Source organism: Haliotis rufescens, unplaced genomic scaffold, assembly GCF_023055435.1.
Source record: "Haliotis rufescens isolate VD_foot unplaced genomic scaffold, xgHalRufe1.0.p SCAF_9, whole genome shotgun sequence".
In the NCBI taxonomy this organism is placed as follows: Eukaryota; Metazoa; Mollusca; class Gastropoda; order Lepetellida; family Haliotidae; genus Haliotis; species Haliotis rufescens.
In genome coordinates, this window is record NW_025964383.1 from 31,059,086 (window position 1) to 31,086,816 (window position 27,731).

The 27,731-nt window shown below is 40.2% G+C and overlaps 1 protein-coding gene across 2 annotated transcripts in view; it reads left to right on the plus strand.

Annotated features, from left to right (window-relative positions):
- Nucleotides 1-27,731, plus strand: part of LOC124151396 (histone demethylase UTY-like) — a 138,570-nt gene that overhangs the window by 13,637 nt on the left and 97,202 nt on the right. The window contains exon 1 of one of the 2 annotated variants that reach the window (XM_048391417.1): nucleotides 11,690-12,121. The exons of the other annotated variant lie outside the window; for it this stretch is intronic. The gene's annotated coding sequence lies outside the window, so the exon portion shown is untranslated. Of the gene's footprint in view, nucleotides 1-11,689; nucleotides 12,122-27,731 lie in introns of those variants that run through there. 2 annotated transcript variants of the gene reach the window in all.

The following is a 27,731-nucleotide window of genomic DNA, read 5'->3' on the forward strand; positions in this document are numbered from 1 at the left end:
ATTTTTCCAGAATTTAATTGCCCACAATTAAGGATGCATGTAACACACGTATTATACACAAATAAATAAGTCTTGTGTACATTGATCAATCGGAAGGAGTGCTAATTGGGATTGTTCACTAGCCAATATATTAGGCAATATCCAATCTCATTCAAATCAGATCTTAGTTCTCGCAACCGCTAAACAAAGATATGAGGACATCCCATTAAGGGTCATGTCAGGCCGACCTTGCGCGAACTTTGACCGACCAATGGAATGACTAATCAGAAGGCAACTTTCTCGTGCTTTACGGCACAAATTTCAAATTGGCGACTACGCTTCAAAACATATTTTGACAAATTCTCAACTACAAATTTGAAACCTGAACAAAAAACATTCTGGAATGGCTAATAGATGGCCTAGATTGTAAGGTTTCAGTCGTTAAACCTGTTACTATCGTTCGGAATACCCCATGTTTAAGTTTTCGAGATTGCATGATTAGAAATCACATTCCGACTGTCACTTTCATAATCTGGTAAGCGACCCACTGATTGGTCGGATGAAAGGTCGTTCTGACGTGACCCCTTATGGGATGTCTTCAGATCTTTGTTCGGTGGTAGCGAGAACTAAGGTCTGATTTTAATGAGATTGGGCAATATCACCGTGGGCGCTTATGAGAGCAGGGCGCATATTACGTCAAATTCGGTAATTGACACGTGTAACTGAGATCATAAGAGGATGATATGTATAGTGTTCAGTGTCATCCAGAAATGTTGTGACCCTATGGGCCAAAGTCTAAGCCACTCCCAATTTTTGGCAAGTGGTTTATGTAACACAGGGATTGATTTCCTTAGAGTCAGATCTAAGTCCTCGCTATCAATAAACAAAGATCTGAGGACATTCTATTACGGATGACGTCAGACCGTCCTTTCACAAACTTCGACTGACCAATGGAATGACTGACAAGTAGTTTAAATTAGCCAGTCAGGAGGCGGCTTTCTCGTGCTTTACAGCACTATTTTCAAACTGGCGACTACGCTTGGAAACATATTTTGACAAATTCTTAATTAAAAATTTGAAATTGAACAAAGGGATGGCCAAGATTGTATGGATCCAGCTGTAAATCCTGTTACTGTCGTTTGGAATGCCCCGTGTAAAAAATTTCGAGGTTGCATGATACAATTAGTCAGAAAGGTCATTCTGACGTGACCCTTAATGAGATGCCCTCAGATCTTTGTTAAACGGTAGCGAGAACTAAGATCTGATTTTAAGGAGCTTGCACAGGGATAGAAATTTAGTTTTTTTCACTGGTTCTACAGGGCTCTCGTGTAGATGCTTCTGCATACCCATTGAGTGTGCCAACAAAAAGATAAGTCTTTGAAAGGCATTTAGAAGCGATACACATAAGGAAGAGAATTTATGGATGTCAACTTCTTTATTATGAGGAACACAACATTTTGGAGTATATGCTTACTCCTTCATTGGGTAAATTCACCATTCACCTGATGAAGGAGTAAGCAAAACAAAAAAGATACTTTTCAATGAATAAATCAAATAATATATTAGAAATTCTTTTCATTATGCTGGTTCATATGTTAAGAAATTTTCCGTGTGTTTGTCCAGTCTTTTTGTGTGAATCTTTGGCTTCATATAATAAACGTAATCACGAGGTATTTATATTTTATTTAAAAAGACGTTTTTCTAATATGCTTTTGAAGCACCAGGAACTTTGTGTTGGCACTCTGGTAATAATAATAATAATAATAACAACAACAAGAACAATAATGTGCACTTACAATGCTCAAAGCGCCACATTATTACCCCGGTCAATGGATCAGTGAGCACTCGATTTTCGTTCTCAGCTCCCTGGGGAGTATACAACCCAAGCTGCCTGTAAGGCGCTAGAAGGTTAACAGCTACATTACCATCTCATCCTACCGGGTACCCACTCACTGCTTGTTGAACAGATGCACATTTCGAACAAGGTCACTTGCCTAAAGAGCCACCACGTGTGGTACATGTGCTTCGGTGTGGGTCAGGCAAAGAATTTCCAGCCAAGTAACATGACTAGAAAACAAAGGAAACGTACAGCTTTTTCCTTCTACTGATCCGCATCTTCCCGAGGCAAGAGAGTTAACTGACGTTAAAAGTCCTGTTCCCACCCTTGCTGAACTAGGCTGGAATTCCTGGGCTCGATTGTAGCGCCACCAGTGGCTATTACGAATTATGTCCTTTCTATGCCTCTCCTATTGACCAATCAGATTCAACCTCTCGTATCACTTGCATTTGCTTCAAACAAAACGGTGGCGCCCAGTCAACACGATGTGATCGATAATCAAGATCTATATTGTGATAAAACGAGTCTTACATCGCGAAGTGCATCAAAATTACCTTGATTAAAAACATGAAAAGATTTTTAAAATATCTGTTGACAACGAGTTGGCGGTGCACAAGCTTTGCAAATCCTGCAGTCAACCGAAATCTGCATGACACTTTACTAACCAGATTTCGATTTCGGTGCGCGATTTTGATTAGACTATGCATAGACTCGTTACTCCAGCCAAAGGTGTAATTCCATAATACCAGCCTAGTTCGGCAAAGGTGGAAACTGGACTTTTATAGTCAGTTAACTCTCTTGCCTCGGGAAGATGACTGATCCGAGACTTGTGGCACAATGGCCTGTCTGACATTGTGTACCAATGTAGGTTTCAGCATCTCACATCTAAGTGTTCATAAGGTCAACAGGCATTATGAAAAACCTAAACATTCTCAACATAACAGGTTGTGAAGAAAGACAAGTTCTATTGATGAGCAACTTCTTTATTACAATTGGTGCAACGTTTCGGTGTAGATCCTAACACCTTTATCAAGCAAGTGATAAAGGTGTTAGGATCTACACCGAAACGTTGCACTAATTGTAATAAAGAAGTTGTTCATCCATAGAACTTGTCTTTCTTCATCACACCAACTTCTAAATGCCACTGAAAGAAGTTATAACAGGTTGTGTTTTTAACTGAAAAGAATCAAATATATGATTTTGTCGGTACAAGTGTCTCATGTGCAGTACCACACATAATACTGTATTACCTACAATGAACATCCCTCTGTAAACATGCATGGTGCTAATGAGGTAGACAGCTATGATTTTGGTGGAATTTACACATCCTTTATGAGTGTTTTGCAGGGATTTGCTATTTTCTATAATTGTGTGTCCTGTAGAATCCCTAATAAATGTCTGAGATCTTCAGACCGCCTCCGTGGTCTAGTGGTAGAGCGTCCGCCCGGAGAGCGGAAGGTCCAGGGTTTGATCCTGGGCCGCGTCATACAAAAAGACGTTAAAAGATTGTACTTGTTGTTACCCTGTCTGGCGCACGGCATTAAGGGGCTAAAACAAGGACTGGTCGGCTCGGAGTCAGTATACTGTGTCTGAGTGGGGTATTCATGTTAAACTGCAGCATGGTATCTCAGTGAGCTAGCACTATAAATCGGCATCAGTCCGGACTAGTACAAGCAGCCACACACACACATACACGTGCATACACGTGGCTATATAAGTGCAATAATCTTGTACGCGACGTTAAACCCAATTTCACCTCACCTCACCTCTGAAATCTTCATGATCTTAAGGTGGCCACCATGGTATAAAAGATGTATAATTTTTCCTTAGTATTAAGATATATGACATGTTTCTGTAGTATTAAGATATATGAAATGTTTCCTTAGTATTAAGATATATGACATGTTTCTGTAGTATTAAGATATATGAAATGTTTCCTTAGTATTAAGATATATGACATGTTTCCGTGGTATTAAGATATATAATTTTTCCATGGTATTAAAATTTATAGCATGTTTCCATGGTATAAAGATATATAACATTTCTGTTGTGTTATGATATATATTACGTATCCGTGGTATTAAGATATATGCATGTTTCCGTGGTATTAAGATATATAGCATGTTTCCATGGTATTAAGATATGTAACATGTTTCCATGGTATTAAAATATATATTGATTCTGTGGTATTGTATATGTATAACATATCCATGGTCTTAAAATATATTTATTTCCATGGCATTAAAATATATAACATGTTTCCATGGTAATAAGATATATATTACGTATCCGTGGTATTAAGTTGTAAAGTCAAGTCCCGTTAATCCGACTCTCGTTAATCCGACAATCGGCTTTATCCGACACTAATAATTGGAACCGATTAAATCAGTGCTATTTAGTTAATCCGACACAGTGATCAGCGTACTCCGTGGTTATCTGCCCGCGAGTACACAGCCCATGTTTTGATGCGAGATGAGTCGGCTGGTAGCTGCATATTACAACAGCTGCAGACATAAACTTGCTTAACAATAAACAATTAATGCTTTAAATAAAGAAAACAGGATTAATCACATGCTTAGATTACCTCAATCTCATTAAAATCAGATACAAGTTCTCGCTATCGCCGAACATCCCATTACAGGTCACATCAGAACAACCTTTCACAAACTATGACCGACCAATGAAATGATTAATGATTTCTTAAGCTTTGACGTACCAGTTTCAAACTTGCAACTTCCATTCCAGACTGGTTTTTAAAGTATTTAAAACATTTGATACATTTCGTAACAGTTGTTTTGTGTTGAGCTTTAGAGGTTGCATGATTAGAAAACATATTCCATTAACAATGTAACATAACAATATGAATATTTACTTTTTATTTTTTTATTATGTATTTGTATCGTTATTTATCGTGTAGTTGTCCCATTTTCGATCACGAAAGTTGATACTGCTTAATTTCGTTTATCAGACATACTCATTAATCCGACTTAATCATATTCAACCAACAATTTCAGATTAATGGGACTTGACTGTATGCATGTTTCCGTGGTATTAACATGTACAGATCTTGCTGAAACTGATAAATCCTGATAAGTGAAACTGTTTCTGGATTATCAACTGTCACCTCAACTGTAGAATTTTGCCAGATAGCCGTTGTACATTGTATGTGATATAACATTGCTCGAACTATTTCTACAGAATAGAAATATTTTGTTAGATTGCCAATGTAATTCTATAACAACTTCATTTGTATCATGACAATAACACAAGTACCACACACATCCATGTTGATGGCTACATCTGAGAGGGGCAGTTAGGTAGCCTGGTGGTTAAAGCGTTCGCTCGTCACCCCGAAGACCTGGGTTTGATTCCCCGACAGGTACTATGTGTGAAGCCCATTTCTGGTGTCCCCTGCCGTGATATTGCTGGAAAATTGCTAAAAGTGTCATAAAACCACACACACTCACTCACTCACTGACTCGCTCGCTCACTCACTCACTCACTCACTCACTCACTCACTCACTCGCTCACTCACTCACTGACTCGCTTGCTCGCTCACTCACTCACTCACTCACTCACTCACTCACTCACTGGATGGGGGCATCCATATTGTCAGACATTGTTTCGAGAGTAACTGCGGATATAGCGGACCAATATCAACAGTCCCATTGAGTTTGTTAAAACCATGTTTTTCTGTACGTCTATATCTGCAGATCTGACTCCTTGTCCAGATACACGCTACTTCAGCATGTTCAGTGTAGCAAGCTCCGACTTTAAGGATACATCATCTTACCTATGAAAAACGGGCAAACATTATGTGGATATTCTGTGATGTAACCGGGGGCACGGGTGGCCCAGTCGTCTCGGGCGCCGGGATTCGCTGTGCAGAATTGCGTCCCTTGGGCACGCCAGAAACCTATGATTGTGGGTTCGAATCCCGGTTGGTCCCAATTATGTTTCTAGGTTTGTCAGCACCATACCGGTGCTCGTGGGTTTCACCGAAGTGGTAAACGTCTGTGACCTGCATCACTTCGGGCTTCCCTCCCACATTAAGCTGACACGCCGTGATATAACTGGAATACTGTTAAAAGCGGCATTAAACCCAACTCACTCACTCACTCACTGTGATGTAAGCAGTATTCACCATTAAGGATGGTCCTGGCATCCACGAGGTCTTCTCCAGTACTTGAATCTAGGGACCCCTAAATCTTTAATGTTTCACATTCAGGTTATTTCAATGACCCTTTGGCTTAATGCCTAATTTCAAACATTGTGTGACTGAAATATCGTTCTGGACATTAGACATGTTGAACCAAACTATCTCTTTCACACCATAGGGATACCAGTTAGACATGGGGTAAGAGGTGACTTAAATGATTGGATGGTCGGACTTGGTTTATTGCATATAATTGCTGCCAAACAGCATTGATAATTTCTCATAATATTATCACTGGTTTGTCTTGTCCAGACATGATTATTTACAGACCACCGTCATATAGCTGGAGGGGCGGTCGGGTAGCCTAGTGGTTAAAGCGTTCGCTCGTCACGCCGAAGACCCTGGTTCGATTCCCGACATGGGTACAATGTGTGAAGCCCATTTCTGGTGTCCCCCGCCGTGATATTGCTGGAATATTGCTAAAAGCGGCGTAAAACCATACTCACTCACTCACTCACTCATATAGCTGAAATGATAAAACAAGTAATAAACAAGATTTCATTCCGACCTGTTTTCTACTGTGCTTGCTGCTGTCACGTAGCGAAATTACGGCTGATGACACAAAACACACTGTTGACCTTCTACCATGTCTGTCAACAATCTGTTGTTGAGTGGTATGGGCACAGAGGCTGTCATTATATGTCCAGTAAATATTCCCACAGTGTTGTCACTCTTGTTTACTGTACATGTGGGAAACATCTTCAAAAATTGATTGTATTATGGTGATACCATTACCATGCTTACGGCTGCATTCCAAAAACAATTCCCTTTTACCTGTTTAGGGAAGAATCCACACTTCCATATTTTTTGTAGACAATTAAAAAAATCAGATTTTGTGCATTCAGCATTTTCTGCTTTCTGACGGACTGTCAACTCATTTAAGGTTGAAAATATAAAAAAACCATATTAACATGGAATTTGATTAGGTAAACTTTAAAATTCCGTCAGTCTGGCTGTGAGGATGCGACTTCTAAGGAAATTCATTGCCATTACGACTAGTTGCTTGAAATAGCCCAAATATTATTCTCCAAATTATCATATGGGGATGGACCAGTCAGCATTTTAAAGCAGCTTTACGAGACATGCAGACAGAGAGCGCAAATATGAGACAGTCGGTGCCAGCTTGGACTAAAAACCCGCTCAAAATATTGATTAGTTGAAAGTTGAGTAAGGGAGCCTTGTCATTTGGCTCAGGAGAGCTTTGCTAGCTTCGCTTTCTTCTTCAATGTTTTAGTACCCAAAATTTTACATTCCATTTCGGGTGATTGGTTACTGTGTCGAGGCTGGGGACGATTTTATTGATCATAGTTCCAAGGTCTGGTCTGGTCAACTCTTTGAGAAGAATATGGTATAATCAGACCTCAGCTTGGGGTTTGGTAATTGGTATTTGATTGCTGTTCAATGTTGAAATGTATATTAAAGGCAGGCTGTTATAGCGATTAACACATGGAGGAGGATGAAAGAAACGTGTTATGCATGTTGGGTAGGATGGAATAATCGGATTATGCAAGATAACTGTTATATGGATTAACATGTTGGGTAGGATGGAATAAACGTGTTATGCAAGATAACTGTTATATAGATTAACATGTTGGGTAGGATGGAATAAACAGGTTATGCAAGATAACTGTTATATAGATTAACATGTTGGGTAGGATGGAATAAACGTGTTATGCAAGATAACTGTTATATAGATTAACATGTTTGGTAGGATGGAATAATCGGATTATGCAAGATAACTGTTATATAGATTAACATGTTTGGTAGGATGGAATAAACGTGTTATGCAAGATAACTGTTATATAGATTAACATGTGGGGTAGGATGGAATAAACGTGTTATGCAAGATAACTGTTATATGGATTAACATGTTCGGTAGGATGGAATAAACGGGTTATGCAAGATAACTGATATATGGATTAACATGGGTAGGATGGAATAAACAGGTTATGCAAGATAACTGTTATATGGATCAACGTGGGGTAGGATGGAATAAACAGGTTATGCAAGATAACTGTTATATGGATTAACATGTTGGGTAGGATGGAATAAATGTGTTATGCAAGATAACTGATATATGGATTAACATGTGGGGTAGGATGGAATAAACGGGTTATGCAAGATAACTGTTATATGGATTAACGTGGGGTAGGATGGAATAAATGTGTTATGCAAGATAACTGATATATGGATTAACATGGGTAGGATGGAATAAATGTGTTATGCAAGATAACTGTTATATGGATTAACGTGGGGTAGGATGGAATAAACAGGTTATGCAAGATTACTGTTATATGGATTAACATGTTGGGTCATGGAATAAACGTGTTATGCAAGATAACTGATATATGGATTAACATGGGTAGGATGGAATAAACGTGTTATGCAAGATAACTGTTATATGGATTAACGTGGGGTAGGATGGAATAAACGTGTTATGCAAGATAACTGTTATACGGATTAACATGTTTGGTAGGATGGAATAAATGTGTTATGCAAGATAACTGATATATGGATTAACATGTTGGGTAGGATGGAATAAACGTGTTATGCAAGATAACTGTTATATGGATTAACGTAAGGGTAGGATGGAATAAATGTGTTATGCAAGATAACTGATATATGGATTAACATGTGGGGTAGGATGGAATAAACATGTTATGCAAGATAACTGATATATGGATTAACATGTGGGGTAGGATGGAATAAACGGGTTATGCAAGATAACTGTTATATGGATTAACGTGGGGTAGGATGGAATAAATGTGTTATGCAAGATAACTGATATATGGATTAACATGTGGGGTAGGATGGAATAAACATGTTATGCAAGATAACTGATATATGGATTAACATGTGGGGTAGGATGGAATAAACATGTTATGCAAGATAACTGTTATATAGATTAACACATGCGGGAGGATGGAATAAACATATTATGCAAGATACCTGTTATATGGATTAACACATGCGGGAGGATGGAATAAACGTGTTATGCAAGATAACTGTTATATAGATTAACACATGAGGGAGGATGGAATAAACAGGATATGCAATGTAAGTTATATCGATTAACACATCAGGAGGATGGAATAAACATGTATTGCATGGTAACTGTTATATGGACAACACCTGGAGAAGGATGGAAGATGTGGATTGTGCAAGATAATTGTTTGTGAATACAAATGAAGTTGATACAACATTGGAATTTGTTACTTGAAATTCATGAGAGGCTATTTTAATTGTCTATTTTGTCAGGAAGCTTGGTGATGTGAGATGAAATCGGGATCAGCGCCACATTCAAGATTGTTGCAAATGTGTCTGTTTGTGCATGTGTCTGCGCTTGTACTAGTCCGGACTAATGACGATTTTCTTGTGCCAAACCACTGAGATACCATACCGTGGTTTAACATGAATACCCCACTCAGACACAGTATACAGACTCTGAGCCGACTAGTCCTTGTGTTAGCCTCTAAATACTGAGCACCAGGCAGGGTAACAACAAGTACCATCTTTTGATGTCTTTTACTTTCCGATCTCTAAATGCTGAGCACCAGGCCAGGTAACAACAAGTACCATCTTTTGATGTCTTTTACTTTCCAATCTCCGGGCAGATGCTCTACCACTAAACCAGGGACGCGGTCTCGGGGAGCTTGGTTTAGATCATGTAGAACTCTCTACAAAGACAAACTGCTTTGGGGTAGCAGGTATGTTGTACATGTTGAGTAGGGACATTTAGGAGGTGAATCGCGTTTATTTAATTTGCAATGATTTTTTGCGAAGACTATTTAAATAGATTCATGACAAAAAACAATCTATTTTGCATGCTGATTTTCTTTTATGATCAATGTAATTTTGGTGAATCAGGAAAATATTTTTTGGATTAAAAGATTGTAATTTCCATGACAACGGAGTTCTTGCAAGTGTTGAGTTATGATGATGAAGGTAATTTTTAATCCGTAAATATTAGTAGTTGAAGTCCTGCGTATACCCGAACATGTTTATCAGCTGTGCATGTGAAGCTCTTGCATCTATGAATATCACAATGACATTGTGGAGAAATGAAGAGCACGCTCCATCTCGATGATCATTAATATTTTTTAAAAGGGAGGTAATACTAGATGACACATGGACAACATGGAATCTGACGATGTTACCGCACTTTGCAGGTCAGTCACCGACAGTGACCTAATTGGAGGCTGTTTCTATTTTCGTATATTTTGTACATGGGGAGAAACTGGGCTTCGTTATTGATTTTTGTGGTCGCTTTCCGAAGACCAAGTTACCGCAAGGCAGTGCTCAAGATGAATTCCAGGCGCGGTGCTTAGATAATTGTAAGGCATGTTCGTAACATTAGAATAAACGGGAGGTGCTACGAGTGTATTATGGTAAATAGCAATGTCGCGAAAAGTATTGATTTTGCAAATTACATTGAAGCTTTGGTTTCAAAATTCAGTGGAATGTCTGAAAATGTGATTTCTGAATGTTGGAACCATGTAGAGGTAGGCACCATGTGTGAGCGCTGATTTTCTTCTCCATAGGAAACTGAAGAGGGAGATTAGTCTGTACTTTGCTTTGTCATTAAGAAATTCTTCCTTCATTTGTTTTAATTAATATATACGTAACATGTGGAATTCGATATATTTGTTTCAGGGTTTGTATGACTAATATAATATGTCTCTTTTTAGATACCATAAATTCTGAATGTTTGTATGAAATTTTAGCATGTTTAGTACTAAATGTTTTTATTTTTTTTCAAAACTGATATTTTATACATACATAAGCTTATTTCTTTGAATGAATGAAAGGTATATACTTTTCTCTAAAATGGTTTAATTTCAGTTTTTGTTTAATAATAATATTTAATAAGACGCATAATTAGATAGGTGAAAATTATAAAGCGTATATGGATTAAGTTACATATTAAGATCATGAATAATCTTGAGACAATAAATAAACAATTAAGAAAATAATTCATAGATAATGCATGAAAGAAATATTGATAAAAGCATTTTTGAAAAAAATATGAACTAATAAGTAAATAAATACATTTTGAAAATACAAACATGTAAATAATTGAAATACATGTTTTGAAAAAAAGAAAAATTAATAAATAATTTGGCAAATAAACATGTATTAGAAAAAATACAAATTGATAAATGAATAAGTAAAATGTGTTTTTGAAAACAAATGAATGAATAATGAAAGAATAAATAGTAAATAAAAATAAATATATTTTGTCAAAATTAAACTAACTAAATATTTAAATAAGGATGGTCATTTCTGAAAAATAGAATAAGGACGTTATTTACAAAATCAATTGTAATTGTTTTTAACATAATAAGTCATTAAATATAATCGATAAAATAACAAGAAAGCGATCAATATGGACATTGATGAATAATGTTCTCATAATTTTTATTGGATAAAATTGGTAAACCAATAATAAAAGAAAAAAACACAAAAAAGGTTAATATGATTCCATTTATAACATTATAGACTAACATAACATAACATTTGGATTACATGCAGTCTCTTCTGTGTATAGGTATAGATGAATGAAGTTCACTAAGCAATCAATAAAAATCCTAGAAATTAAAGAAAAGAAGGCAAAAATATATCAACTTTTAAATAGTTGATCATCTTGCAAAAAACATTGTGTATAAACATCTCTGAAAGATCCTAAAAAACAAGGGCACATTTCATCATGCTAAGTTATTAATTTATGTGACATGCTGTAACATGTTCCCATGAAATATGCAAGGAATCCCTAGCTAGGGGACAAAGCCAGGCAAGTTTGTATCTCCAACCCCCACCCACACAGTGATAAAGCCATTGCTTCACTCACACTGTTGACCAGCCTTCAGAGGAGCTAGTTGTCATGCTCAGTGACCTTTGCTATATATGGTAACGTGACCTCTGAGCTTGCTGGTTTGGCCTTCTTTATGCTGTGTGCTGGTGTGCATATGGCATGTGGGCCAGTCCCGATCTACACAAGACTTGCTTAGCACTCATATATTGGATATAAGGAGATTTTGAGCTACTTTTGTGGAAATACTAAGTCTACAGTGGAAGGGCTTCTTACTGAGGTGAGGTTTTGTGTGCATTTCCAGAAATTTTCTGTGTGTTGTGATTAAGGTTTGGTGTGTTTGACCTCCTGAACTTGCTTGGAGTGAACACAAAGAGAGACTATTTATAGCTAGACTAAACCTTGCTCTCTTCTCTCAATCTTGCTCGGACCTCCCCAGTTACATGACAATTCACATGTGCTTGCCTTTGTCCCCTAAAAGTCTTTGTTTTCAGCCTTGTTGTCTATATTACTGCTCAGGTGACTAAAGTTGGTTTTTTAACATTGCCAGTTTTTAGATCAGCTGACACCCCCCTCAATGGTGAATTAATAAACTGGTTATTTGCTGATCTGTCAATCATGGACAAATACATGAGGTCCAAAGCGTCAGGCAGAACGTGATTTTTTTTCTCTCATTCACAACAAATCTAAGTATTCCTGCCTCCTGTTTGTGTGCATATTTCAGATAATTTGTAGATCAATCAGTGCAGGTGTGATATTGAGTGCAATGTATATACTGCACCCTTGATTGACAGATATGAGCGTGGAATAACCTCTATATCACATGGGGAAGATAACCAATTTTCACCCTTCACTGATTTGAGGTAATGTGTCTGAAGCAAGTCTGCACCTTATAGAAACAGCCCGAATTCACTCCATGGGGCTTGTGATGTTTGCATTTCGTTTTATGCCGACTGTCTGTTGGTAGAGTGCTGACATGACATATATGCAAGCCGTCTTCGGGTGTTATAAATAAATTTGTACTTGCACTTGTATAGGGACGGACAAGGCACGAGTCAGTGTTGAATATATGCTTGAATGTATGTTAAAGTGCTACGTAGTGATAGACTTTTCATGTAAGATTCATGTCTACTTGAACATGCAGTGAAAATTTAATGAAAACAGTCACTCCAAATCTATGAACATTTTTTGCAATCCTGATGTCTAGTTCATTTTGACTGACTTCATTTTAACACTGAATATTTTGATGTTTGTAAAAATATTTTGATGTTTGTAAAAATATTTTGATGTTTGTAACAATGAACACATGATGCATACGTATTGTTTTCCTGTTTTCTTAACGATTATGGTTTAGCTGTAACGTAATCTGATTTTGAGAATTGTTTTTATTATCACCAAATATCTCTGATTATTGGTTTGAATAAAGTGTTGTTGTGAAATATGACACATTATTTCTATGTAGATGAGCTAGACATGTTAAAACCACATCTTAAGTATGTGGGAGTTATATCCGCAATAGTGTGTTACGATTGTGCCTATTGATATTACTCAACACTTCTAGCCTTTCAACCCACTGACCACAACCACTGATTCGATTCAATGCAGTAGTACGTTGTGTACTTGAATAGGATTAGTCTAAATATAGCACTAATTGAAAGTTCATCTGGTGTTACATGCTGATGTAGGGTCGAGAATTAGGTGAGAAGAAACTCGGTGGCAAGTTGCTATTTGACCTAGTGAACCAGCCAACCTCACAATGATGACCTCATTCCCAATAAAAAGCCACCTCGACAGGATAGGACGGCACCGATAAAAATCAATCGCAGATAAACTCCTTTTGTCAGGCCGTCATACCCATAATCAATAAGGAATACCCAATCAATGCAGCAAACGGAATGGTATGTTGGTCCGAGGAGGAATCCTGTTTTTAACAGAACGTGAGAGTCTTGTGGTTGTACCTGCAGTCTGACATTCCTCGGTGCCAGATGGCGACTGGCTTATTTCTGGATCGGCAGGTTATTGAACTCTGGAGGCGGAGCGCCGGTTGCTGCCTGTCTTGTCTTCATCCAACAAAATATTCCTCATCAGCAGTTGGTTTGTGAAGTAAGGGGGGTAACTCTTTAAACTTCATGTGTCATGGGCCACGGTGGAGCAATTGCATATGTTTTGGAGGTTTTCATGGGAATGACCGCATCATGACCATTCATACAGTTTTCTTATTGAATATTTGGATTTTCTTTTTTTCTGATCTTTGAAATAAATCTTGAAAATCATGGTCTTGTTTGTTTAATGCCGCACGCAACAAAATACAAGCCATGTGACAGCAGTCTGTAAATAATTGAGTCTGGACCAGACAATCCAGTAATCTACGCAATTCGGATAAGATGACATTACATCAACCAAGTCACCAAACCTGACCACCCGATCCATTTCGTGGCCTCTGAGGACAAGCATAGGTTTCTGGGGCCCTATATTCTCTCTCCGAATGCCCAAATCATGGTAGAGCCTACAGTTCTCACAGTCCAGCTATAACAACCGGCTTGAAATAAACGTATATATGTCAGCGATAGAAACTCACAGTTTTAGTCTGCTAGTCCTTATAATGACAACATATAGCAAAACTGTTTGAAAATTGAAAATTTCTACTAGTCCTTAGGATACTATTGGGCAGTTATGCAAGGACTATAGAATTATTGTACTAGTGACAATTTCTAACGTTGTAAGTACTCCTACTTTTAGGCAAACATATAAAACTCTGGCAGTCAGTGACTTTAGCCATTAGTCTGGTGCCCAAGTCTTGTAAAATTCTGTTTGGTGTCGAAAGCTAATAATAGTCCATATCATAACACTAAAATCTACTGAAAAATGTGTGTGAGCCAAGCTTAGGCCAGTAGAATCAAAGGTTTTTGTTACAGACTGCTCTGGTACTGATGATTGGCAAAAATTCACTCATTAGAATGATATTGCCATTTAACACATTGATCAGTTGTTAATTTTCTCTTAGCTGAAGCATGTTTAATGTAAAGACAATAATGCTGATGCGACATTACAATTTAACTCACTATGTATGGAAAAGAGCTATTTTTTCTTAGGCTTCACGTTTTTCTTATAATCACAATAAGGACGTCTGCTGGTATGGTTTTGTGTGGACTTTACAATTGGAATTGTGGTGTTACCAAGGTAACCTATGAACATGACTTTTAAAAATAGATACAAATAATGACTGTTAATCCCATAGAACCAAATATATGTTTGTTTCAGACATCGAAACTAGTTCTGTTGTGTGATATATGCCATATTAACTAACGTTTCTATTAACATAAGAAATGCAAACTTCCGACTGTCCATTTCTGATTTTCTTCCCTCATGCACTGAGTTTTGTTACAAACAAGGAAATCACTTTTGTTAGCCTTGAGAAATATTATAATTTGCGATGGTATTAAAGTCAAGTGTGCCATTTGTCGCCAGCGTGTACCTCGAGGAGGTCACAGTGGTCAACCTTGGACTCTAGTTTCATCCCTAGCACCCCACCAAAGTATTCCTCAAAGTCCCGTGTACTCACAAATATAATACTAAAAAAAGTTATGGATCACCCCATTCTGTAATGTTATAGGGGTGGTAGGGTAGGGTAGTGGTTAAAGCATTTGCTCGTCTCACCGAAGGCCTGGGTTTGATTCCCCTCATGGGTACAATGTGTGAAGCCCATTTCTGACTTCCATGCTGTGATATTGCTTGAATATTGCTTATAGCAGCGTAAAACCATACTCACTCACTCACTCTCTCACCCAATCACTTTCATATTTCAATAATTAATCTCTCATGCCATGACGATTAACTTCAGTGATGTGGCAGAATCACGTGGTCCTTAACTTGTTTTGTGCAGTATAAATATTCCCAGGTGAATCCCACCATGTGGTAATATGTCACTAATAAATTCATTATTAATGATACCAAAGGCCATGACAATTTCTTAAAGAAAATAATTCTTTTTTCAGTGATTGAAATGTTCCCAATCTTGGCCAGTGAGTACGTTTGATACAATCAAAGGATTGTCTATTAATAGGACATCCAGAGTCTTCAAGATATTTAAGAGTAGATGTGTCTCGGGAGGTAATTTTGTAACTATACATAAGCCTGGCCTGATACTTTAATCACATGAAACATGAGGTAGACACCCAGATGAACCTGCCATCATTCTACTCCATTAACAAGGTCACAGCGACCTGTGGTCGCGTGGATACATGTGATACTTACAATGATACATGATCTGTTATGACACTGGGACGTAGCCATCCCTGAGAACACCTCGCCTTATATCACCGAGGAAATGAAGATCTTTTTAACATTTTGAGATTGCGTGTTCTAAGAATGGAATTAAATGTTTAATGAAGGAATGGCAATAATCAGTGTGACTTTACGATGACATTTACCCACTATGCTGTATGTTGCACTGAGCTATGGTATTGCTGACTTTGCAGAATTTGGAAATACCAAACAATTGGACTACCTGACAATTCGGTCTCAGTGACCTTAAAAAGGAGACAAGTAGTTTTCGATCTTTCTGTCTAAAGTAAGTGCTATTAACATGACTAAGACAACTCTGGGTATTGCAACAAGGAAGGAAGATGCCATATATAGAGGATAAAATCTGAAAGCTTATTGTTAATATGGTTGGTTTGTTGGTTTGCTGTTTAACGCCACACTCAGCAATATTCCAGCTATATAACGGCGGTCTGTAAATAATCGAGTCTGGACCAGACAATCCAGTGATTAATATCATGAGCATCGATCCACGCAATTGGGATCGATGACATGCATCAACCAAGTCAGCGAGCCTGACCACCCAATCCCGTTAGTCGCCTTTTACGACAAGCATAGTCGCCTTTTACGGCAAGCATGGATTGCTGAAGATATATTCTACCCCGGATCTTCACAGGTCTTGTTAATATGGGCAGTCATCCACCAAAATTCTTGGATGGTTAAGTCTTGTTGTATTGAATTTTGCACAGGGAACAAAATATTTTGTACACTTAAGCTGCTGTTTGATACAAACACTACCTCACTCTTTTACTTTTTGTTAGGGGTGGTCGGGTAGCCGGAGACACAGGTTCGATTCCTGACATGGGTACAATGTGTTAAGCCCATTTTTGGTGTCCCCCGCTGTGCTATTGTTAGAATATTGCTAAAGGCGGTGAAAATCAAACTCACTCACTATTTTAAATCTATTTCTGTTTGTGGCTTTGGGTTCTGGTTCAACAAGAAATATTAAACTTGTTGCCTATTGAGTGTTCATTCAATTGAGAATCACAATTCATATATCAGAAGGATCGGTTGCCATGCAATTGAAATACATTCAGAGTTATCTACCCTTGCTGTGTTCAGAAATCTGGCGAGAAAAATGACGAGGGCGGAAACAGGAAACAAAGGACTTTCTTTGACCTTAAATTATCAGATTCCTTACAACTGAGCTGGGACTGAGTCATAGATGCCAAGACAAGTGTGGAGAGTCCAAACCTTTAATCACAGACTGGGGGAATATATGTGATCTTTCCTTGTAGAGAAACCTGGAGGGGATTCCCATCTGGGTGTGATGTGTGAGGGGTCAAGGTCATGGGTTTGAGAATGAGGCTGTGGTACAGTGTCGGCCTGTTTGGGGGATGAGGAAGGAAGATAGATGGGATTCTACAGCAGCAGAAGCCATGCATAGTCATGAACTCTCATAATGCTCGCAGGGATAAGCATCCTAGCCTGGGTCCGGATATGTATATGGCTTGGTGAGAGAAAGGTTGTTATCAATTAAGGAAGTGAAAACTGTCTTATGGGTTAAACTATGTGAAAAGTGACTTTCTTCTGCTATAAGTTAAATGTTATCCTGTTGGAATTCCATTACATAATAATTCTCCACTGCATTAATATCATTCTGAAATAATTGTCTGAGGAAACAGTAAACCAGGGCCACTGAATTCTTTGAAAGGCCTCAGATGCTGATTTTGCTGGGAAAAGGCCTGTTATTTTCCAAAATGATTATCCGAAAGCATGCATGGGATTATGTTTCATGTATAAAAACATAAGATGAAATGATGTATACGTAAAGTAGACATTGTTATTTACAAGGATAATTGTTTTTCCTGTAACACTGGGCATTTTTCGAACACTGCAATCAATATTATCGCATGTGATTTTCTCATAAAATAACCTGGAAATCGCAATAACCTCTTGTATACGTTTTGCTTCTGTGATTTAATGTATCAACGTTTAAAAAAACTAAATATGCCCAGGAATTTGTTGGGAGGCTGATTTTTTTTTCTTAAACTGCTTCAAGACATAGCATTTCTTTTTCCGGAGAGGAGGAGCTAAATATAAAATTTCACTATACATATTTTTACGACACCCAGTATGTCCTGGAAAATGTTTTTTTCCAAGTAGTTCTGGAACAAAATTTATTTTTTACCAAAGAATCCAAGGCCCCATGGATTATCATGTGGTCTGTTGCTGTAGTCACTATTCTTTGAAGTTGAAATGTTTGTTTGTTGTTTAACGCCCCATTCAGCAGTATTCCAGCTGGATGACGACGGTCTGTAAATAATCAAGTCTGGACCAGACAATCCAATGATCGACATCACGAGCATCGATCCACGCAGTTGGGATACGACGACATTCATCAACCATTTCGATCCCATTAGTCGCCTCTTACGACAAGCATATATCTCTTCTTTGACATCACAGATGTTTGATGAGTCAGCAATGTGAAACAGGACATGATATGCACATATATATCACGGTTGGTATTGTATCACGCTTAGCATTTCATCTCAACCAGTAATGTGAAACACGACATGATATTCACATATTTATATATCACGGTTGGTATTGTATCACGCTTAGCATTTCATCTCAACCAGTAATGTGAAACACAAAATGATATTCACATATATATCACGGTTGGTATTGTATCACGCTCAGCATTTCATCTCAACCAGTAATGTGAAACACGAAATGATATCAGCTTTAAAAATTGGCACTAGTCCTATAGTCCTTGCCAAACTGCCCAATGGTAAAAGTTTCAGAAGGACTACAGTAGTAGAAATTTGCCCTTTTTAAGGGTTTTGCTATATATTATCATTATAAGGACTAGTGGACAAAAACTGTTAGTTTCTAACCCTGGATATTCACAAATATATCACAGCTGGTATTGTATCCCGCTTAGCATTCCATCTCAACCAGAAACATTACGGACTACAGCGTAAAACACATTACTCACTCACTCGTTCAGAGCTCTATTTTGGAGCCCATTGCGAGCTGTGTGAGGAATTCCCCCCAAGGGCTGATGTAATGGTGTCAGACTGGGTCATGCAAAAGGACAGGGCTCTTGAACAGAGGCTGGTGTTAACACACAGCAATTGATCTCTGCGGCCAGTGAACTTTTAACCCTCAATCTGGCAAGTAGCTCCAGATTCAATATTAGCTTTTGCTCTTGTACGGAGGATGAGCCCATGGGAGGGAGGAGGCTAGTCACGTAGCTTCCTACCATGTGAGACACGTTACATTCTTGCACTGTATTTTGTGCCACAACACGGCAAGAACAGACATAAACGTTGATTTCTATCCTGCAGTTTTTGAAATTAAGAAAGAAAGGCGAGGGGTCCTTTGTCTCAGTATTACATATTAAAGATTTAGAAGCCCATAGATCAGGGCCCTCTTGCACAAAGCGATCTAAGCGCTAAGATGATCTTAACTCCCATACTTTAGCACAGGCTTACGATTGTCTTAGTGCTATGATCGTTTTGTGCAAGTGGCCCAGGACGGTTGAAAAATTAGAGCCTGAACTTTAAGGAATTTTGATACTGATTGTTATAACACTGAAGTGTTGCAGGTTCTAGAAATTCACCTCTATGGTGAGACCCATGAGGGAGTGTGTTGAAAGTGTCCCAGTTATATCACGGCGAGTGAGTTTGATGTCGGAGGAGAGCTAGTGATGCAGGTCTTAGACATTCACCTCTATGGTGAGACCCATGAGGGAGTGTGTTGAAAGTGTCCCAGTTATATCACGGCGAGTGAGTTTGATGTCGGAGGAGAGCTAGTGATGCAGGTCTTAGACATTCACCTCTATGGTGAGACCCATGAGGGAGTGTGTTGAAAGTGTCCCAGTTATATCACGGCGAGTGAGTTTGATGTCGGAGGAGAGCTAGTGATGCAGGTCTTAGACATTCACCTCTATGGTGAGACCCATGAGGGAGTGTGTTGAAAGTGTCCCAGTTATATCACGGCGAGTGAGTTTGATGTCGGAGGAGAGCTAGTGATGCAGGTCTTAGACATTCACCTCTATGGTGAGACCCATGAGGGAGTGTGTTGAAAGTGTCCCAGTTATATCACGGCGAGTGAGCTTGATGTCGGAGTAGAGCTAGTGATGCAGGTCTTAGACATTCACCTCTTGGTGAAACTTATAGATAGGTGCTGACAAACCTAGAAACATGATCAGGGCTTATCTGTGATTTGAACCCAGGACGGGTTTCTGGCATACCCCTATTCGACAGGGAATTGCAGTGACCTGGACCGCTGGGCCACCTGTGCCCTCCACCACCGTTCATCAGAAAATATTATTCTGATGGGAATGAACTGCAGTCCTCCATCATAAAGCACACATTTTCAAAGATATTACTGGAAACAGACATAATATCGGCTCATATCCCCAAACTTGAGGTTGTACCAAGTCCGAGTATTGTTTTGATTATCTTGTTTCTGATGGTAGACATGGCATCTTGAAGGTGTATGTTCATGCATACGGAGAGGTTTATGCCTGTAGGGGTCAGAGGAGGTCAGACGTTGATGCGGTGAAGATGAGGCTGTGGAGTCTCAGACAAGGTTTATCTGACTAAGATTACTTATATAGCCTCAAGGAAATCCTTTTTCATATCACGTCACATAGCCTACAGGTTAAAGTATTTCCTTGGTAGTCATTTAGAAATAATAACAGACACGTGACTTGCAAAGGTTTGACATGTTATTTGCAGTAGACCAAGACAGTAGACATTGACATCATTCGTTTATTGTGAATCAACTTGTATTATCATACCTTGCGTGTCATAGTTGAATTTAATTGGTCAATGGCGTCTTGATAAATTTCCATTCCATTTACCCACCTACCACTGGAAAAGGACAGCCTACTGTCATGGCGACACACATTTTTTCATCTCCTCAGTGGGGGCACGGGTGGCCCAGTCGTCTAAGGCGCCGCGATTTGCTGTGCAGAGTTGCGTCCCTTGGGCACGCCAGAAACCTATGATTGTGGGTTCGAATCTTGGTTTGCCCCGATTATGTTTCTAGGTTTGTCAGCACCATACCGTGCTCGTGGGTTTCACCGAAGTGGTAAACGTCTGAGACCTGCATCACTTCGGGCTTTCCTCCCACATTAAGCTGACACGTCGCGATATAACTGGAATACTGTTAAAAGCGTCGTTAAACCCAACTCACTCACTCATCTCCTCAGTTCAAGGTTCTTGCATCCAAATTATGTTGCATAATGTATACTGACATTAGGGCTGAGACGATACACAAGCTGTTAGATCCAATACGTATCACGACACCTTGGTCACGAGTTGATACATATCAAGATTCTTGCATGTGCTCTTATCTGTGGTGCATAAGCCATCTTTTTCATTAACAGAATGGCCAAATACCTGGCACACTGATGATTTACAGGTGGCAGTGTCAAGTATGGCTTAATGGATGAAAACATTTATGTTTTCACTACTAATTTTCACTACTAATTAGTGTTCGGTGTAACAATTATTACTCAAACATTTAAGGTATGTATCAATATTTATATTTTGGGTGTCACTGTGATCGATACTCCTATCGAGAATAGAGCTCATCACAATATGGTTACAAACATCCTAATCTCATTTTGTTTGGAAATAGATAGATTTTGTAATAGGCTTATCTCCCTGCTAATACGGTTTGATGTATCTCTTGTGAGACTGTGTACCCCCAGCCTGTCGGCATAGCCACAGACCAGTGAAGATCCGGGTAGAATAGGTCTTCAGCAACCCATACTTGTTGTAAAAGATGACTAACGGGATCGGGTGGTCAGGCTCGCTGACTTGGTTGATACATGTCATCGATCCCAATTGCGTAGATCGATGCTCATGATGCCAATCACTGGATTGTCTGGTCCAGACTCGATTATTTTACAGACCACTGTCATAAAGCTGGAATATTGCTGAGTGCGGCGTAAAACAACAAACAAACAAACAGCATGGCCACACAGAGGGTACCGGTACATCAGACTGTAAACCCTAAAGGATGAGCCTTCAACCTTATTTGTAGGCTCTTAAATCAGACGTGGTTGTGACGAACAATTATGTAATCTCAAACGTAGAAAACTGTAACCACGGGAATATATAGCTCTATACACACAAATAAAGTATTGACCCATGTATCCTATGAGACCATAGGATTCATGGGTCAGTATTTATAATTTCTTTATTGAAAAGCTACATATTCCTGTGCGGGGTGGTCAGGTAGCCTAGTGGTTAAAGCGTTCGCTTGTCACGCTCAAGACCCGGGTTCGATTCCTGACATGGTTACAATGTGTGAAGCCCATTTCTGGTGTCCCCCGCCATGATATTGCTGGAATATTGCTAAAAGCAGCATAAAAACCATACTCACTCACTCACTATTCCTGTGCGATAACTTAGGAACTGATCCTAAGCAGGTGGCCCAGTGGACTGAGGTCTCACAGCCCTCTCTGCAGAGGTTCATTTTTGAGATGCCTGGAACCCCTTGGTGAGTGTTCGAATCCCAGTATAGCCCTGGTTGTGATCACTGGTCTGTCATTACCGTACATGTGCTTAGCGGTTTCATCGGAGTGGTAAACATCTAAGAGTCGTGTCATGGGATTTCCTTTCATATTAGCATGGTTAAGCTGACACGCCATGCTCTAACTGAAATACTTTTCAAAGTTGCGTTAATCTCAATTCAGTCGGCCAAAGGAGTTCTTCAATATCAGCATATTTTGAAACAAGGAATTCGCATTCATTGAAACATGACAATCTTCGTATTGGTTCGATGCTTGAGTTTGGCACGAGATGTTTTTCATTAGATCGCAATTCAACATGTGCGTCTCTGTAGGATTTGGAGGAGAAGACGAAACTTGGAAACAATCAAGACAACATTGGGGTGAAGCTGATACTCCACAACTGAACCAATATGAACTCATATTGAATGTTCATTCTGTATTTTGAAATCTGCTTCAAGAGAAGGGGATATGGGCAAGGTTTCAATTAAAATTTGACTACAGCTTTCCCTGGAGACGAAGAAAGCATGGCGTTCTCACAGTTCCTGCAAGACAAGCATGCTGGGAAATTCATCCATCACAGACTGAAGTAATTCTCAGAGTTTTCAGGCAGCTGCTAAGGAGATATAATTAGTTAACCACCTTACAGACCTTCTACTTCAGCTGGGAAATAAAGTTTGATATCTCCTACAGAATCTTAAGGGATCCTTTGTTGTCCATTATGAATATGTCTAAGAATATTGCCTTGACTGGAGGATGTGACCCATTACTTTAGGATATCATTCAAACGTGAATAATATATACCAGTGAATGCTTTGCCGTCTCCTAGGAGTTCAGTGGAAGTGGAATAGCTGAGCAATATTTGGCCATTGCAATAAATATTGTCATTACAGATATTAGAATTAATCATTTCAACAGCATCCCATTCATATCCCCAATACTGATAATACGTGTGTCCTATCCACTCTTTCAATCTATAATGCTTCTTGGAAGTCTTGTGTGGGCAAGATGGAAATCATATTTTAAGGATTGTCTTGACATGAGAGTTGTAGTAATGTGCCCTTCAGGAAGGGAAACCCTTTCTCCAATATTTCATCGGGGGGCACGGGTGGCCCAGTCGTCTAAGGCGCCGCGATTCGCTGTGCAGAGTTGCGTCCCTTGGGCACGCCAGAAACCTATGATTGTGGGTTCGAATCCCGGTTCGCCCCGATTATGTTTCTAGGTTTGTCAGCACCATACCCGTGCTCGTGGGTTTCACCGAAGTGGTAAACGTCTGAGACCTGCATCACTTCGGGCTTTCCTCCCACATTAAGCTGACACGCCGCGATATGACTGGAACACTGTTACAAGCGGCGTTAAACCCAACTCACTCACTCACTCCAATATTTCATCTCCTTGTTGGACAGTTGGCTCCCAGGGAACAGATTGGCCTCTGCCATTGTCAGTGGACCATGTGTCTTGACTGGGACTCTGGTATTTATTGCAGGATGTGGCAGGATGTAGTGGTAGCTCTTGGATTTACATCCTTGCTTGTGAGGGGAGGCTTGGACCGTAAAGTAACTATTGATTAGAGATGAGAGAGAAAAGGGTAGGAAGGCTGGATGAAATTCAGGCAAGTGAATAGGGAGGCGTTGACAGGGCTTATAAGCTAACTTGGTACATGATTGGGGATGGGAGAAGGCCTTCAAGGGGTTGAGATAGGAGCGAGGAGGAGATCAGGATGGGGTTGAGATAGGAGGAGATCAGGGTGGGTTGAGATAGGAGCGAGGAGATTAGGATGGGGTTGAGATAGGAGATCAGGGTGGGTTGAGATAGGAGCGAGGAGATTAGGATGGGGTTGAGATAGGAGGAGATCAGGGTGGGTTGAGATAGGAGCGAGGAGGAGATTAGGATGGGGTTGAGATAGGAGGAGATCAGGGTGGGTTGAGATAGGAGCGAGGAGATTAGGATGGGGTTGAGATAGGAGATCAGGGTGGGTTGAGATAGGAGCGAGGAGATTAGGATGGGGTTGAGATAGGAGGAGATCAGGGTGGGTTGAGATAGGAGCGAGGAGATTAGGATGGGGTTGAGATAGGAGGAGATCAGGGTGGGTTGAGATAGGAGCGAGGAGATTAGGATGGGGTTGAGATAGGAGGAGATCAGGGTGGGTTGAGATAGGAGCGAGGAGGAGATTAGGATGGGGTTGAGATAGGAGATCAGGGTGGGTTGAGATAGGAGGAGATCAGGGTGGGTTGAGATAGGAGCGAGGAGGAGATTAGGATGGGATTGAGATAGGAGGAGATCAGGGTGGGTTGAGATAGGAGCGAGGAGGAGATTAGGATGGGGTTGAGATAGGAGGAGATCAGGGTGGGTTGAGATAGGAGCGAGGAGGAGATTAGGATGGGGTTGAGATAGGAGGAGATCAGGGTGGGTTGAGATAGGAGCAAGCAGGAGATTAGGATGGGGTTGAGATAGGAGGAGATCAGGGTGGGTTGAGATAGGAGCGAGGAGGAGATCAGGGTGGGGTTGAGATAGGAGATCAGGGTGGGTTGAGATAGGAGCGAGGAGGAGATTAGGATGGGGTTGAGATAGGAGGAGATCAGGGTGGGTTGAGATAGGAGCGAGGAGATCAGGGTGGGGTTGAGATAGGAGGAGATCAGGGTGGGTTGAGATAGGAGGAGACCAGGGTGGGTTGAGATAGGAAGAGATCAGGGTTTGTTGAGATAGGAGCGAGGAGGAGATTAGGATGGGGTTGAGATAGGAGATCAGGGTGGGTTGAGATAGGAGGGAGGAGGAGATTAGGGTGGGGTTGAGATAGGAGGAGATCAGGGTGGGTTGAGATAAGAGATAGGAGATCAGGGTGGGTTGAGATAGGAGGAGACCAGGGTGGGTTGAGATAGGAGGTGACCAGGGTGGGTTGAGATAGGAGATAGGAAGAGACCAGGGTGGGTTGAGATAGGAGGAGACCAGGGTGGGTTGAGATAGGAGGAGACCAGGGTGGGGTTGAGATAGGAGGAGACCAGGGTGGGGTTGAGATAGGAGGTGACCAGGGTGGGGTTGAGATTGGAGGTGACCAGGGTGGGGTTGCGAGAGATAGGAGGTAGGAGGAGATCAGGGTGGGGTTGAGATAGGAGGTAGGAGGAGATCAGGGTGGGGTTGAGATAGGAGGTAGGAGGAGACCAGGGTGGGGGTGAGATAGGAGGAGACCAGGGTGGGGTTGAGATAGGAGGAGACCAAGGTGGGTTGAGATAGGAGGAGACCAGGGTGGGGGTGAGATAGGAGGAGACCAGGGTGGGGTTGAGAGAGATAGGAGGTAGGAGGAGATCAGGGTGGGTTTGAGGTGTTTTAATGACTGGGATGACAAACTGACCACACAACTGGCAGATGGGAAGTGGGAGTGTCAATACAGGACGAGGAATGAGACCGAGAAAGATATTTTGTGAGTTTTGACACTTATTTTTGTGTGGGGCCATGATTCTGTGCAAAGCATGGGTGCAGCTACAGTGTTGTGATTGTGGAGGCCAAGTGTTTGGGTTTGAGGGGAGTAAGCTGGTGAAGGGTTTCTAGTATTGACAAATGGTAATTCACCAACAAAGACAATTGTTGAAACACCTTGATAATGTGAAACAATTCTAAGATCTATTGAGGGTGGGATGTGAGTCAGAGCATTGGTGAATGTATATAATAACAGTGACTGTCTAGTTAGTGACTGGTCAATGAATACAGGTTTTTTTAGAGGTTTCCGATGTACTTAAACAAGTTAAAATAAGGACCCTCCCCTTATGCTTATCATAGTTTTGGATGGCCCTCCCCATGTCCTTGTAAATCTTTCTCATGACGGGGCATGGGTTGCCCAGTCTTCTAAGGCGCCGCGATTCACTGTGCAGAGTTGCATCCCTTGGGCACCCCAGAAACCTATGATTGTGGGTCTGAATCCCCGTTTGCCCCGATTATGTTTCTAGGTTTGTCAACACCATACCCGTGCTCGTGGGTTTCACCGAAGTGGTAAACGTCTGAGACCTGCATCATTTCGGGCTTTCCTCCCACATTAAGCTGACACGCCGCGATATAACTGGAATAATGTTAAAAGCGGCGTTAAAACCCATCTCACTCACTCACTCACTCACTTTCACATGACCCTCCCTGAAAACACAAAATGCAAAAGCATTGTCCAGTTTTTTCATGACCCCAAAATGTGTAAAACAAATTATGACCCTTTCCAACCGAGGGTAATTTTTGGGGGGTGACCCTCTGACCCACCACCCCCTATAATAAATGACCGGTCACTAAGAATAAATGATTATATTCACGTTATTGTGTTGTCTGTTCTTTGTGCTGAAAGAATCAGGGAGGAATTGTTACATAGTAGTGTGAAATAGTCAAAGCAATGACTTCGAAAGGGCTTCCTTTTCAAGACCATTAATTATGCTTTTACAATGAAACTTGATCTTAAATTCCGATCTGTTTACATAAATGAAGAAAGGAGGAAAATATAGCTGGATATTTTGTTTCCAGCCTAATTCTGACACTTGTCATCGTCTGAGACACAATGCCTGTCATTTCACAGCCTATTCACTTTGTCCAAATACCCATCAACTTTTAGAAAGAAAAAAAATCAATTTGCTCACCCCATGTGCCAATGTGACATCATACAATGGGATGTGTTCTTGGTTCATTTACATCAATGCCTTCCTCGAGGTCAGTGTTCCATCTCCGCCATCTCATGGTCTTTAATTCGACCCTCGGATGACCTCTCCAAGGTTGCCATGGTGATAATGACAGCATTGCGCGTGTGCATGGTCTGGTGCAGTAAACGTGCATGTTTGTATGCATATTGCATCGTGGGAGCAGCTGGTTGGAACAGCTGGTGAATTGACGACGCCTGCCATGGCTGGCAGAGCCTGTCGTCATTTGAACACAAAATTTGGCTTTCAGTACACGGCTGTGTGCAGGTTGTTAATTGTGAAATGTGAAAAGAAGGGTTCATTAATGTCAAAAACAACCTCGATACGTTTTTTAATTATTTGTTGTGATGAAGGTCACACAGCTTGAGTTAGACTGTTATGTAATAATAATAATGAGACTTTCATCATGTTTATGTGTGGATGATAATATT